Here is a 14485-nt window from a genome sequence, read left to right on the forward strand (position 1 = left end):
CTCAGGTTTTTACTACATATGAACACTTTTTACATTCTCCCATGAAACTCGGCTGCTAGTCCTCCTTTCATGCAAAATCTTAAGGTAATAGCTCATGTCCAAGGCACCAAAGCCAACTAAGAAGTCAATAATCGATACCTAAAACTTGAATTCTACTACTTTTTAGTGGCTATTACATCGACTTAGAAGCTTCATCTGTGTTCTAGTATGGTGATTTTAGTGTCCCCGCATACCGCAGCACGCGACATAGCTTTGCAGACGATAAGTACAACCGTTTCAGAGAGAAGAGTGGCCAGTGTGCGATCAGCCTTTAAGTCGATTCGATAACAAATGACAAAAACGGACGGATTTCTCACGTTTTTACTACATATGAACACTTTTCACATTCTCCCGTGCAACTCGGCTGCTAGTCCTCCTTTCATGCAGAATCTTAAGCTCCTAGCTCATGTCCAAGGCACCAAAGCCAGATAAAAAGTCAATAATCAGTACATAAAAATTGAATTTTACTACTTCTTACTGGCTATTACATCAACTTGGAAGTATCATCTGTGTTCTCCAATGGTGCTTTTAGTGTCTCTGCATACCGCAGCACGCGACATAGCTCTGCAGACGGTAAGTACAACCGTTTCAGAGAGATGAGCGGCCAATGTGACCATCTGGCTTTAAGTCGATTCTATAACAAATGAAGAAAACGAACGGATTTCTCAGGTTTTTACTACATATGAACACTTTTCACATTCTCCCGTGCAACTCGGCTGCTAGTCCTCCTTTCATGCCGAATCTCAAGGTCCTAGCTCATGTCCAAGGCACCAAAGCCAGCTAAAAAGTCAATAACCGATTCCTAAAACTTGAATTGTACTATTTCTTACTGCCTATTACATCATCTTAGAAGCTTCATCTGTGTTCTACTATGGTGCTTTTAGTGTCTCCGAATACCGCAGTACGCGACATAGCTTTGCAGACGATAAGTACAATCGTTTCAGAGAGAAGAGCGGCCAATGTGACGATTTGGCTTTAAGTCGATTCGATTACAAATGACGAAAACGAACGGATTTCTCATTATTTTACTCTATATGAACACTTTTCATATTCTCCCGTGCAATTAGGCTGCTAGTCCTCCTTTCATGCAGAATCTTAAGGTCCTAGCTCATGTCCAAGGCACCAAAGCCAGCTAAAAAGTCAATAATCAGTACCTAAAACTTGAATTATACTACTTCTTACTGGCTATTACACCAACTTGGAAGTATCATCTGTGTTCTACTATGGTGCTTTTAGTGTCTCTGCATACCGCAGCACGCGACATAGCTCTGCAGACGGTAAGTACAACCGTTTCAGAGAGAAGAGCGGCCAAAGTGACCATCTGGCTTTAAGTCGATTCGATAACAAATGACGAAAACGAACGGATTTCTCAGGTTTTTACTACATATGAACACTTTACACATTCTCCCGTGCAACTCGGCTGCTAGTCGTCCTTTCATGCAGAATCTTAAGGTGCTAGCTCATGTCCAAGTCACCAAACAAGGGTAAAAAGGCAATAACCGATTCCTAAAACTTGAATTGTACAATTTCTTACTGCCTATTACATCATCTTAGAAGCTTCATCTGTGTTCTACTATGGTGCTTTTAGTGTCTCCGAATACCGCAGTACGCGACATAGCTTTGCAGACGATAAGTACAACCGTTTCAGAGAGAAGAGCGGCCAATGTGACGATTTGGCTTTAAGTCGATTCGATAACAAATGACGAAAACGAACGGATTTCTCAGGTTTTTACTCTATATGAACACTTTTTACATACTCCCGTGCAATTAGGCTGCTAGTCCTCCTTTCATGCAGAATCTTAAGGTCCTAGCTCATGTCCAAGGCACCAAAGCCAGCTAAAAAGTCAATAATCAGTACCTAAAAGTTGAATTTTACTATTTCTTACTGGCTATTACATTAACTTGGAAGTATCGTCTGTGTTCTACTATGGTGCTTTTAGTGTCTCTGCATACCGCAGCACGCGACATAGCTCTGCAGACGGTAAGTACAACCGTTTCAGAGAGAAGAGCGGCCAATGTTACCATCTGGCTTTAAGTCGATTCGATAACAAATGACGAAAACGAACGGATTTCTCAGGTTTTTACTACATATGAACACTTTTCACATTCTCCCGTGCAACTCGGCTGCTAGTCCTCCTTTCATGTAGAATCTTGAGGTCCTAGCTCATGTCCAAGGCACCAAAGCCAGCTAAAAATTCAATAATCGATACCTAAAACTTGAATTGTACTACTTCTTACTGGCTATTACATCAACTTAGAAGCTTCATCTGTGTTCTACTATGGAGATTTTAGTGTCTCCGCATACCGCAGCACGCGACATAGCATTGCAGACGATAAGTACAACCGTTTCAGAGAGAAGAGCGGCCAATGTGGCGATCGGGCTTTAAGTCGATTCGATAACAAATGACGAAAACGGACGGATTTCTCAGGTTTTTACTACATATGAACACTTTTCACATTCTCACGTGCAACTCGGCTGCTAGTCCTCCTTTCATGCAGAATCTTAAGGTAATAGCTCATGTCCAAGGCACCAAAGCCAACTAAGAAGTCAATAATCGATACCTAAAACTTGAATTGTACTACTTCTTACTGGCTATTACATCAACTTAGAAGCTTCATCTGTGTTCTAGTATGGTGATTTTAGTGTCCCCGCATACCGCAGCTCGCGACATAGCTTTGCAGACGATAAGTACAACCGTTTCAGAGAGAACAGCGGCCAATGTGACGATTTGGCTTTAAGTCGATTCGATAACAAATGACGAAAACGGACGGAATTCTCAGGTTTTTACTACATATGAACACTTTTCACATTCTCCTGTGCAACTCGGCTGCTAGTCCTCCTTTCATGCAGAATCTTAAGGTCCTAGCTCGTGTCCAAGGCTCCAAAGCCAGCTAAAAAGTCAATAATCAGTAGCTAAAACTTGAATTGTACTACATCTTACTGGCTATTACATCAACTTAGAAGCTACATCGGTGTTTTACTATGGTGCTTTTAGTGTCTCCGCATACCGCAGCATGCGACATAGTTTTGCAGACGATAAGTACAACCGTTTCAGAGAGAAGAGTGGCCAGTGTGACGGTCTGGCTTTAAGTCGATTCGATAACAAATGACAAAAACGGACGGATTTCTCACGTTTTTACTACATATGAACACTTTTCACATTCTCCCGTGCAACTCGGCTGCTAGTCCTCCTTTCATGCAGAATCTTAATGTCCTAGCTCATGTCCAAGGCACCAAAGCCAGCTAAAAAGTTAATTATCAGTACCTAAAACTTGAATTTTACTACTTCTTACTGGCTATTACATCAACTTGGAAGTATCATCTGTGTTCTACTATGGTGCTTTTAGTGTCTCTGCATACCGCAGCACGCGACATAGCTCTGCAGACGGTAAGTACAACCGTTTCAGAGAGAAGAGCGGCCAATGTGACGATCTGGCTTTAAGTCGATTCGATAACAAATGACGAAAAGGAACGGATTTCTCAGGTTTTTACTCTATATTAACACTTTTCACATTCTCCCGTGCAATTAGGCAGCTAGTCCTCCTTTCATGCAGAATCTTAAGGTCCTAGCTCATGTCCAAGGCACCAAAGCCAGCTAAAAAGTCAATAATCGATACCTAAAACTTGAATTGTACTAGTTCTTACTGGCTATTACATCAACTTAGAAGCTTCATCTGTGTTCTACTATGATGATTTTCATGTCTCCGCATACCGCCGCACGCGACATAGTTTTGCAGACGATAAGTACAACCGTTTCAGAGAGAAGAGCGGCCAATGTGACGATCTGGCTTTAAGTCGATTCGATAACAAATGACGAAAACGGACGGATTTCTCAGGTTTTTACTACATTTGAACACTTTTACATTCTCCCGTGCAACTCGGCTGCTAGTCCTCCTTTCATGCAGAATCTTAAGGTCCTAGCTCATGTCCAAGGCACCAAAGCCAGCTAAAATACTGGCTATTACATCAACTTAGAAGCTTCATCTGTGTTCTACTATGGTGCTTTTAGTGTCTCCGCATAGCGCAGCACGCGACATTGCTTTGCAGACGATAAGTACCACCGTCTCAGAGAGAAGAGCGGCCAATGTGACGATCTGGCTTTAAGTCGATTCGATAACAAATGACGAAAACGGACGGATTTCTCAGGTTTTTACTACATATGAACACTTTTCACATTCTCCCGTGCAACTCGGCTGCTAGTCCTCCTTTCATGCAGAATCTTAAGGTCATAGATCATGTCCAAGGCACCAAAGACAGCTAAAAAGTCAATAACGATACCTAAAACTTGAATTGTACTATTTCTTACTGGCTATTACATCAACTTAGAAACTTCATCTGTGTTCTACTATGGTGCTTTTAGTGTCTCCGCATACCGCAGCACGCGACATAGCTTTGCAGACGATAAGTACAACGGTTTCAGAGAGAAGGGCGGCCAATGTGACGATCTGGCTTTAAGTCGATTCGATAACAAATGACGAAAAAGGACGGATGCCTCAGGTTTTTACTACATATGAACACTTTTCATATTCTCCCGTGCAACTGGGCTGCTAGTCCTCCTTTTATGCTGACTCTTAAGGTCCTAGCTCATGTCCAAGGCACCAAAGCCAGCTAAAAAGTCAATAAACGATACCTAAAACTTGAATTGGACTACTTCTTACTGGCTATTACATCAACTTAGAAGCTTCATCTGTGTTCTACTATGGTGCTTTTAGTGTCTCCGCATGCCGCAGTACGCGACATAGCTTTGCAGACGATAAGTACAACCGTTTCAGAGAGAAGAGCGGCCAATGTGACGATCTGGCTTTAAGTCGATTCGATAACAAATGACGAAAACGGACGGATTTCTCAGGTTTTTACTACATATGAACACTTTTCACATTCTCCCGTGCAACTCGGCTGCTACTCCTCCTGTCATGAAGAATCTTAAGGTCTTAGCTCATGTCCAAGGCACCAAAGCCAGCTAAAAAGTCAATAATCAATACCTAAAACTTGAATTGTACAACTTATTACTTTCTATTACATCATCTTAGAAGCTTCATCTGTGTTCTACTATGGTGCTCTTAGTGCCTCCGCACACCGCAGCACGCGACATAGCTTTGCAGACGATAAGTACAACCGTTTCAGAGAGAAGAGCGGCCAATGTGACGATCTGGCTTTAAGTCGATTCGATAACAAATGACGAAAACGGACGGATTTCTCAGGTTTTTACTACATATGAACACTTTTCTCATTGTCGCGTGCAACTCGGCTGCTAGTCCTCCTTTCATGCAGAATCTCAAGGTCCTAGCTCATGTCCAAAGCACCAAAGCCAGCTAAAAAGTCAATAATCGATACCTAAAACTTGAATTGTACTACTTCTTACTGGCTATTACATCAACTTAGAAGCTTCATCTGTGTTCTACTATGGTGATTTTATTGTCTCCACATACCGCAGCATGCGACATAGCTTTGCAGACGATAAGTACAACCGTTTCAGAGAGAAGAGCGGTCAATGTGACCATCTGGCTTTAAGTCAATTCGATAACAAATGACGAAAACTGACGGATGTCTCAGGTTTTTATTACATATGAACACTTTTCACATTCTCCCGTGCAACTCGGCTGCTAGTCCTCCTTTTATGCAGAATCTTAAGGTCCTAGCTCATGTCCAAGCCACCAAAGCCAGCTAAAAAGTCAATAATCGATAAATAAAACTTGAATTGGACTACTTCTTACTGGCTATTACATTAACTTAGAAGCTTCATCTGTGTTCTACTATGGTGCTTTTAGTGTCTCCGCATACCGCAGCACGCGACATAGCTTTGCAGACGAAAAGTACAACGGTTTAAGAGAAAAGAACGGCAAATGTGACGATCTGGCTATAAGTCGATTAGATAACAAATGACGAAAACGGACGGATTTCTCAGGTTTTTACTACATATGAACACTTTTCACATTCTCCCGTGCAACTCGGGTGCTAGTCCTCCTTTCATGCAGAATCTTAAGGTCATAGCTCATGTCCAAGGCACTAAAGCCAGCTAAAAAGTCAATAAGTATACCTAAAACTTGAATTCTACTATTTCTTACTGGCTATTATATCATCTTAGAAGCTTCATCTGTGTTCTACTATGGTGCGTTTAGTGTCTCCGAATACAACTGTACGCGACATAGCTTTGCAGACGATAAGTACAACCGTTTCAGAGAGAAGAGCGGCCAATGTGACGGTCTGGCTTTAAGTCTATTCGATAACAAATGACGAAAACGGACGGATGTCTCAGGTTTTTACTACATATGAACACTTTTCACATTCTCCCGTGCAACTGGGCAGCTAGTCCTCCTTTTATGCAGAATCTTAAGGTCCTAGCTCATGTCCAAGGCACCAAAGCCAGCTAAAAAGTCAATAATCGATACCTAAAACTTGAACTGGATTACTTCTTACTGGCTATTACATCAACTTAGAAGCTTCATCTGTGTTCTACTATGGTGCTTTTAGTGTCTCCGCATACCGCAGCACGCGATATAGCTTTGCAGACGATAAGTACAACCGTTTCAGAGAGAAGAGCGGCCAATGTGAAGACCTGGCTTTAAGTCGATTCGATAACAAATGACGAAAACGGACGGATTTCTCAGGTTTTTACTACATATGAACACTTTTCACATTCTCCCGTGCAACTCGGCTGCTACTCCTCCTTTCATGAAGAATCTTAAGGTCCTAGCTCATGTCCAAGGCACCGAAGCCAGCTAAAAAGTCAATAATCGATACCTAAAACTTGAATTCTACTACTTCTTACTGGCTATTACATCAACTTAAAAGCTTCATCTGTGTTCTACTATGGTGCTTTTAGTGTCTCCGCATACCGCAGCACGCGACATAGCTTTGCAGACGATAAGTACAACGGTTTCAGAGAGCAGAGCGGCCAATGTGAAGATCTGGCTTTAAGTCGATTCGATAACAAATGACGAAAACGGACGGATTTCTCAGGTTTTTACTACATATGAACACTTTTCACATTCTCCCGTGCAACTCGGCTGCTACTCCTCCTTTCATGAAGAATCTTAAGGTCCTAGCTCATGTCCAAGGCACCAAAGCCAGCTAAAAAGTCAATAATCAATACCTAAAACTTGAATTGTACAACTTATTACTTTCTATTACATCATCTTAGAAGCTTCGTCTGTGTTCTATTATGGTGCTTTTAGTACCTCCGCACACCGCAGCACGCGACATAGCTTTGCAGACGATAAGTACAACCGTTTCAGAGAGAAGAGCGGCCAATGTGACGATCTGGCTTTAAGTCGATACGATAACAAATGACGAAAACGGACGGATGTCTCAGGTTTTTATTACATATGAACACTTTTCACATTCTCCCGTGCAACTCGGCTGCTAGTCCTTCTTTTATGCAGAATCTTAAGGTCCTAGCTCATGTCCAAGGCACCAAAGCCAGCTAAAAAGTCAATAATCGATACCTAAAACTTGGATTGGACTACTTCTTACTGGCTATTACATCAACTTAGGAGCTTCATCTGTGTTCTACTATGGTGATTTTATTGTCTCCACATACCGCAGCATGCGACATAGCTTTGCAGACGATAAGTACAACCGTTTCAGAGAGAAGAGCGGTCAATGTGACCATCTGGCTTTAAGTCAATTCGATAACAAATGACGAAAACTGACGGATGTCTCAGGTTTTTATTACATATGAACACTTTTCACATTCTCCCGTGCAACTCGGCTGCTAGTCCTCCTTTTATGCAGAATCTTAAGGTCCTAGCTCATGTCCAAGGCACCAAAGCCAGCTAAAAATTCAATAATCGATACCTAAAACTTGAATTGGACTACTTCTTACTGGCTATTACATCAACTTAGAAGCTTCATCTGTGTTCTACTATGGTGCTTTTAGTGTCTCCGCATACCGCAGCACGCGGTATAGCTTTGCAGACGAAAAGTACAACGGTTTAAGAGAAAATAACGGCAAATGTGACGATCTGGCTTTAAGTCGATTAGATAACAAATGACGAAAACGGACGGATTTCTGAGGTTTTTACTACATATGAACACTTTTCACATTCTCCCGTGCAACTCGGGTGCTAGTCCTCCTTTCATGCAGAATCTTAAGGTCATAGCTCATGTCCAAGGCACTAAAGCCAGCTAAAAAGTCAATAAGTATACCTAAAACTTGAATTCTACTATTTCTTACTGGCTATTATATCATCTTAGAAGCTTCATCTGTGTTTCTACTATGGTGCGTTTAGTGTCTCCGAATACAACAGTATGCGACATAGCTTTGCAGACGATAAGTACAACCGTTTCAGAGAGAAGAGCGGCCAATGTGACGATCGGGCTTTAAGTCGATTCGATAACAAATGACGAAAACGGACGGATTTCACAGGTTTTTACTACATATGAACACTTTTCACATTCTCCCGTGCAACTCGGCTGCTAGTCCTCCTTTCATGCCGAATCTCAAGGTCCTAGCTCATGTCCAAGGCACCAAAGCCAGCTAAAAAGTCAATAATCGATACCTAAAACTTAAATTGTACTATTTCTTACTGGCTATTACATCAACTTAGAAGCTTCATCTGTGTTCTACTATGGTGATTTTAGTGTCTCCACATAGCGCAGCACGCGACATAGCTCTCCAGACGATAAGAACAACCGTTTAAGAGAGAAGAGCGGCCAATGTGACGATCGGGCTTTAAGTCGATTCGATAACAAATGACGAAAACGGACGGATTTCTCAGGTTTTTACTACATATGAACACTTTTCACATTCTCCCGTGCAACTCGGCTGCTAGTCCTCCTTTCATGCCGAATCTCAAGGTCCTAGCTCATGTCCAAGGCACCAAAGCCAGCTAAAAAGTCAATAATCGATACCTAAAACTTAAATTGTACTATTTCTTACTGGCTATTACATCAACTTAGAAGCTTCATCTGTGTTCTACTATGGTGATTTTAGTGTCTCCACATAGCGCAGCACGCGACATAGCTCTCCAGACGATAAGTACAACCGTTTAAGAGAGAAGAGCGGCCAATGTGTCCATCTGGCTTTAAGTCGATTTGATAACAAATGACGAAAACGGACGGATTTCTCAGGTTTTTACTACATATGAACACTTTTCACTTTCTCCCGTGCAACTCGGCTGCTACTCCTCCTTTCATGAAGAATCTTAAGGTCCTAGCTCATGTCCAAGGCACCAAAGCCAGTTTAAAAGTCAATAATCAATACCTAAAACTTGAATTGTACAACTTATTACTTTCTATTACATCATCTTAGAAGCTTCATCTGTGTTCTATTATGGTGCTTTTAGTGCCTCCGCACACCGCAGCACGCGACATAGCTTTGCAGACGATAAGTACAACCGTTTCAGAGAGAAGAGCGGCCAATGTGACGATCTGGCTTTAAGTCGATTCGATAACAAATGACGAAAACGGACGGATTTCTCAGGTTTTTACTACATATGAACACTTTTCACATTGTCCCGTGCAACTCGGCTGCTAGTCCTCCTTTCATGCAGAATCTCAAGATCCTAGCTCATGTCCAAGGCACCAAAGCCAGCTAAAAAGTCAATAATCGATACCTACAACTTGAATTGTACTACTTCTTACTGGCTATTACATCAACTTAGAAGCTTCATCTGTGTTCTACTATGGTGATTTTATTGTCTCCACATACCGCAGTATGCGACATAGCTTTGCAGACGATAAGTACAACCGTTTCAGAGAGAAGAGCGGTCAATGTGACCATCTGGTTTTAAGTCAATTCGATAACAAATGACGAAAACTGACGGATGTCTCAGGTTTTTATTACATATGAACACTTTTCACATTCTCCCGTGCAACTCGGCTGCTAGTCCTCCTTTTATGCAGAATCTTAAGGTCCTAGCTCATGTCCAAGGCACCAAAGCCAGCTAAAAAGTCAATAATCGATACCTAAAACTTGAATTGGACTACTTCTTACTGGCTATTACATCAACTTAGAAGCTTCATCTGTGTTCTACTATGGTGCTTTTAGTGTCTCCGCATACCGCAGCACGCGACATAGCTTTGCAGACGAAAAGTACAACGGTTTCAGAGAAAAGAACGGAAATTGTGACGATCTGGCTTTAAGTCGATTAGATAACAAATGACGAAAACGGACGGATTTCTCATGTTTTTACTACATATGAACAGTTTTCACATTCTCCCGTGCAACTCGGGTGCTAGTCCTCCTTTCATGCAGAATCTTAAGGTCATAGCTCATGTCCAAGGCGCTAAAGCCAGCTAAAAAGTCAATAAGTATACCTAAAACTTGAATTCTACTATTTCTTACTGGCTATTATATCATCTTAGAAGCTTCATCTGTGTTCTACTATGGTGCGTTTAGTGTCTCCGAATACAACAGTACGCGACATAGCTTTGCAGACGATAAGTACAACCGTTTTAGAGAGAAGAGCGGCCAATGTGACGATCGGGCTTTAAGTCGATTCGATAACAAATGACGAAAACGGACGGATTTCTCAGGTTTTTACTACATATGAACACTTTTCACATTCTCCCGTGCAACTCGGCTGCTAGTCCTCCTTTCATGCCGAATCTCAAGGTCCTAGCTCATGTCCAAGGCACCAAATCCAGCTAAAAGGTCAATAATCGATACCTAAAACTTAAATTGTACTATTTCTTACTGGCTATTACATCAACTTAGAAGCTTCATCTGTGTTCTACTATGGTGATTTTAGTGTCTCCACATAGCGCAGCACGCGACATAGCTCTCCAGACGATAAGTACAACCGTTTAAGAGAGAAGAGCGGCCAATGTGTCCATCTGGCTTTAAGTCGATTTGATAACAAATGACGAAAACGGACGGATTTCTCAGGTTTTTACTACATATGAACACTTTTCACATTCTCCCGTGCAACTCGGCTGCTACTCCTCCTTTCATGAAGAATCTTAAGGTCCTAGCTCATGTCCAAGGCACCAAAGCCAGCTAAAAAGTCAATAATCAATACCTAAAACTTGAATTGTACAACTTATTACTTTCTATTTCATCATCTTAGAAGCTTCATCTGTGTTCTATTATGGTGCTTTTAGTGCCTCCGCACACTGCAGCTCGCGACATAGCTTTGCAGACGATAAGTACAACCGTTTCAGAGAGAAGAGCGGCCAATGTGACGATCTGGCTTTAAGTCGATTCGATAACAAATGACGAAAACGGACGGATTTCTCAGGTTTTTACTACATATGAACACTTTTCACATTCTCCCGTACAACTCGGCTGCTACTCCTCCTTTCATGAAGAATATTAAGGTCCTAGCTCATGTCCAAGGCACCAAAGCCAGCTAAAAAGTCAATAATCAATACCTAAAACTTGAATTGTACAACTTCTTACTGGCTATTACATCATCTTAGAAGCTTCATATGTATTCTACTATGGTGCTTTTAGTGTCTCCGCATACCGCAGCACGCGACATAGCTTTGCAGACGATAAGTACAACCGTTTCAGAGAGAAGAGCGGCCAATGTGACGATCTGGCTTTAAGTCGATTCGATAAAAAATGACGAAAACGGACGGATTTCTCAGGTTGGTTTTTACTACATAAGAACAGTTTTCACATTCTCCCGTGCAACCGGGCTGCTAGTCCTCCTTTCATACAGAATCTTAAGGTCCTACCTCATGTTGAATGCACCAAAGCCAGCTAAAAATACAATAACCGATACCTAAAACTTGAATTGTACTACTTCTTACTGGCTATTATATCATCTTAGAAGCTTCATCTGTGTTCTACTATGGTGCGTTTAGTGTCTCCGAATACAACTGTACGCGACATAGCTTTGCAGACGATAAGTACAACCGTTTCAGAGAGAAGAGCGGCCAATGTGACGGTCTGGCTTTAAGTCTATTCGATAACAAATGACGAAAACGGACGGATGTCTCAGGTTTTTACTACATATGAACACTTTTCACATTCTCCCGTGCAACTGGGCAGCTAGTCCTCCTTTTATGCAGAATCTTAAGGTCCTAGCTCATGTCCAAGGCACCAAAGCCAGCTAAAAAGTCAATAATCGATACCTAAAACTTGAACTGGATTACTTCTTACTGGCTATTACATCAACTTAGAAGCTTCATCTGTGTTCTACTATGGTGCTTTTAGTGTCTCCGCATACCGCAGCACGCGATATAGCTTTGCAGACGATAAGTACAACCGTTTCAGAGAGAAGAGCGGCCAATGTGAAGACCTGGCTTTAAGTCGATTCGATAACAAATGACGAAAACGGACGGATTTCTCAGGTTTTTACTACATATGAACACTTTTCACATTCTCCCGTGCAACTCGGCTGCTACTCCTCCTTTCATGAAGAATCTTAAGGTCCTAGCTCATGTCCAAGGCACCGAAGCCAGCTAAAAAGTCAATAATCGATACCTAAAACTTGAATTCTACTACTTCTTACTGGCTATTACATCAACTTAAAAGCTTCATCTGTGTTCTACTATGGTGCTTTTAGTGTCTCCGCATACCGCAGCACGCGACATAGCTTTGCAGACGATAAGTACAACGGTTTCAGAGAGCAGAGCGGCCAATGTGAAGATCTGGCTTTAAGTCGATTCGATAACAAATGACGAAAACGGACGGATTTCTCAGGTTTTTACTACATATGAACACTTTTCACATTCTCCCGTGCAACTCGGCTGCTACTCCTCCTTTCATGAAGAATCTTAAGGTCCTAGCTCATGTCCAAGGCACCAAAGCCAGCTAAAAAGTCAATAATCAATACCTAAAACTTGAATTGTACAACTTATTACTTTCTATTACATCATCTTAGAAGCTTCGTCTGTGTTCTATTATGGTGCTTTTAGTACCTCCGCACACCGCAGCACGCGACATAGCTTTGCAGACGATAAGTACAACCGTTTCAGAGAGAAGAGCGGCCAATGTGACGATCTGGCTTTAAGTCGATACGATAACAAATGACGAAAACGGACGGATGTCTCAGGTTTTTATTACATATGAACACTTTTCACATTCTCCCGTGCAACTCGGCTGCTAGTCCTTCTTTTATGCAGAATCTTAAGGTCCTAGCTCATGTCCAAGGCACCAAAGCCAGCTAAAAAGTCAATAATCGATACCTAAAACTTGGATTGGACTACTTCTTACTGGCTATTACATCAACTTAGGAGCTTCATCTGTGTTCTACTATGGTGATTTTATTGTCTCCACATACCGCAGCATGCGACATAGCTTTGCAGACGATAAGTACAACCGTTTCAGAGAGAAGAGCGGTCAATGTGACCATCTGGCTTTAAGTCAATTCGATAACAAATGACGAAAACTGACGGATGTCTCAGGTTTTTATTACATATGAACACTTTTCACATTCTCCCGTGCAACTCGGCTGCTAGTCCTCCTTTTATGCAGAATCTTAAGGTCCTAGCTCATGTCCAAGGCACCAAAGCCAGCTAAAAATTCAATAATCGATACCTAAAACTTGAATTGGACTACTTCTTACTGGCTATTACATCAACTTAGAAGCTTCATCTGTGTTCTACTATGGTGCTTTTAGTGTCTCCGCATACCGCAGCACGCGGTATAGCTTTGCAGACGAAAAGTACAACGGTTTAAGAGAAAATAACGGCAAATGTGACGATCTGGCTTTAAGTCGATTAGATAACAAATGACGAAAACGGACGGATTTCTGAGGTTTTTACTACATATGAACACTTTTCACATTCTCCCGTGCAACTCGGGTGCTAGTCCTCCTTTCATGCAGAATCTTAAGGTCATAGCTCATGTCCAAGGCACTAAAGCCAGCTAAAAAGTCAATAAGTATACCTAAAACTTGAATTCTACTATTTCTTACTGGCTATTATATCATCTTAGAAGCTTCATCTGTGTTTCTACTATGGTGCGTTTAGTGTCTCCGAATACAACAGTATGCGACATAGCTTTGCAGACGATAAGTACAACCGTTTCAGAGAGAAGAGCGGCCAATGTGACGATCGGGCTTTAAGTCGATTCGATAACAAATGACGAAAACGGACGGATTTCACAGGTTTTTACTACATATGAACACTTTTCACATTCTCCCGTGCAACTCGGCTGCTAGTCCTCCTTTCATGCCGAATCTCAAGGTCCTAGCTCATGTCCAAGGCACCAAAGCCAGCTAAAAAGTCAATAATCGATACCTAAAACTTAAATTGTACTATTTCTTACTGGCTATTACATCAACTTAGAAGCTTCATCTGTGTTCTACTATGGTGATTTTAGTGTCTCCACATAGCGCAGCACGCGACATAGCTCTCCAGACGATAAGAACAACCGTTTAAGAGAGAAGAGCGGCCAATGTGACGATCGGGCTTTAAGTCGATTCGATAACAAATGACGAAAACGGACGGATTTCTCAGGTTTTTACTACATATGAACACTTTTCACATTCTCCCGTGCAACTCGGCTGCTAGTCCTCCTTTCATGCCGAATCTCAAGGTCCTAGCTCA

Source organism: Schistocerca gregaria, unplaced genomic scaffold, assembly GCF_023897955.1.
Source record: "Schistocerca gregaria isolate iqSchGreg1 unplaced genomic scaffold, iqSchGreg1.2 ptg000261l, whole genome shotgun sequence".
NCBI classification, from domain to species: Eukaryota; Metazoa; Arthropoda; class Insecta; order Orthoptera; family Acrididae; genus Schistocerca; species Schistocerca gregaria.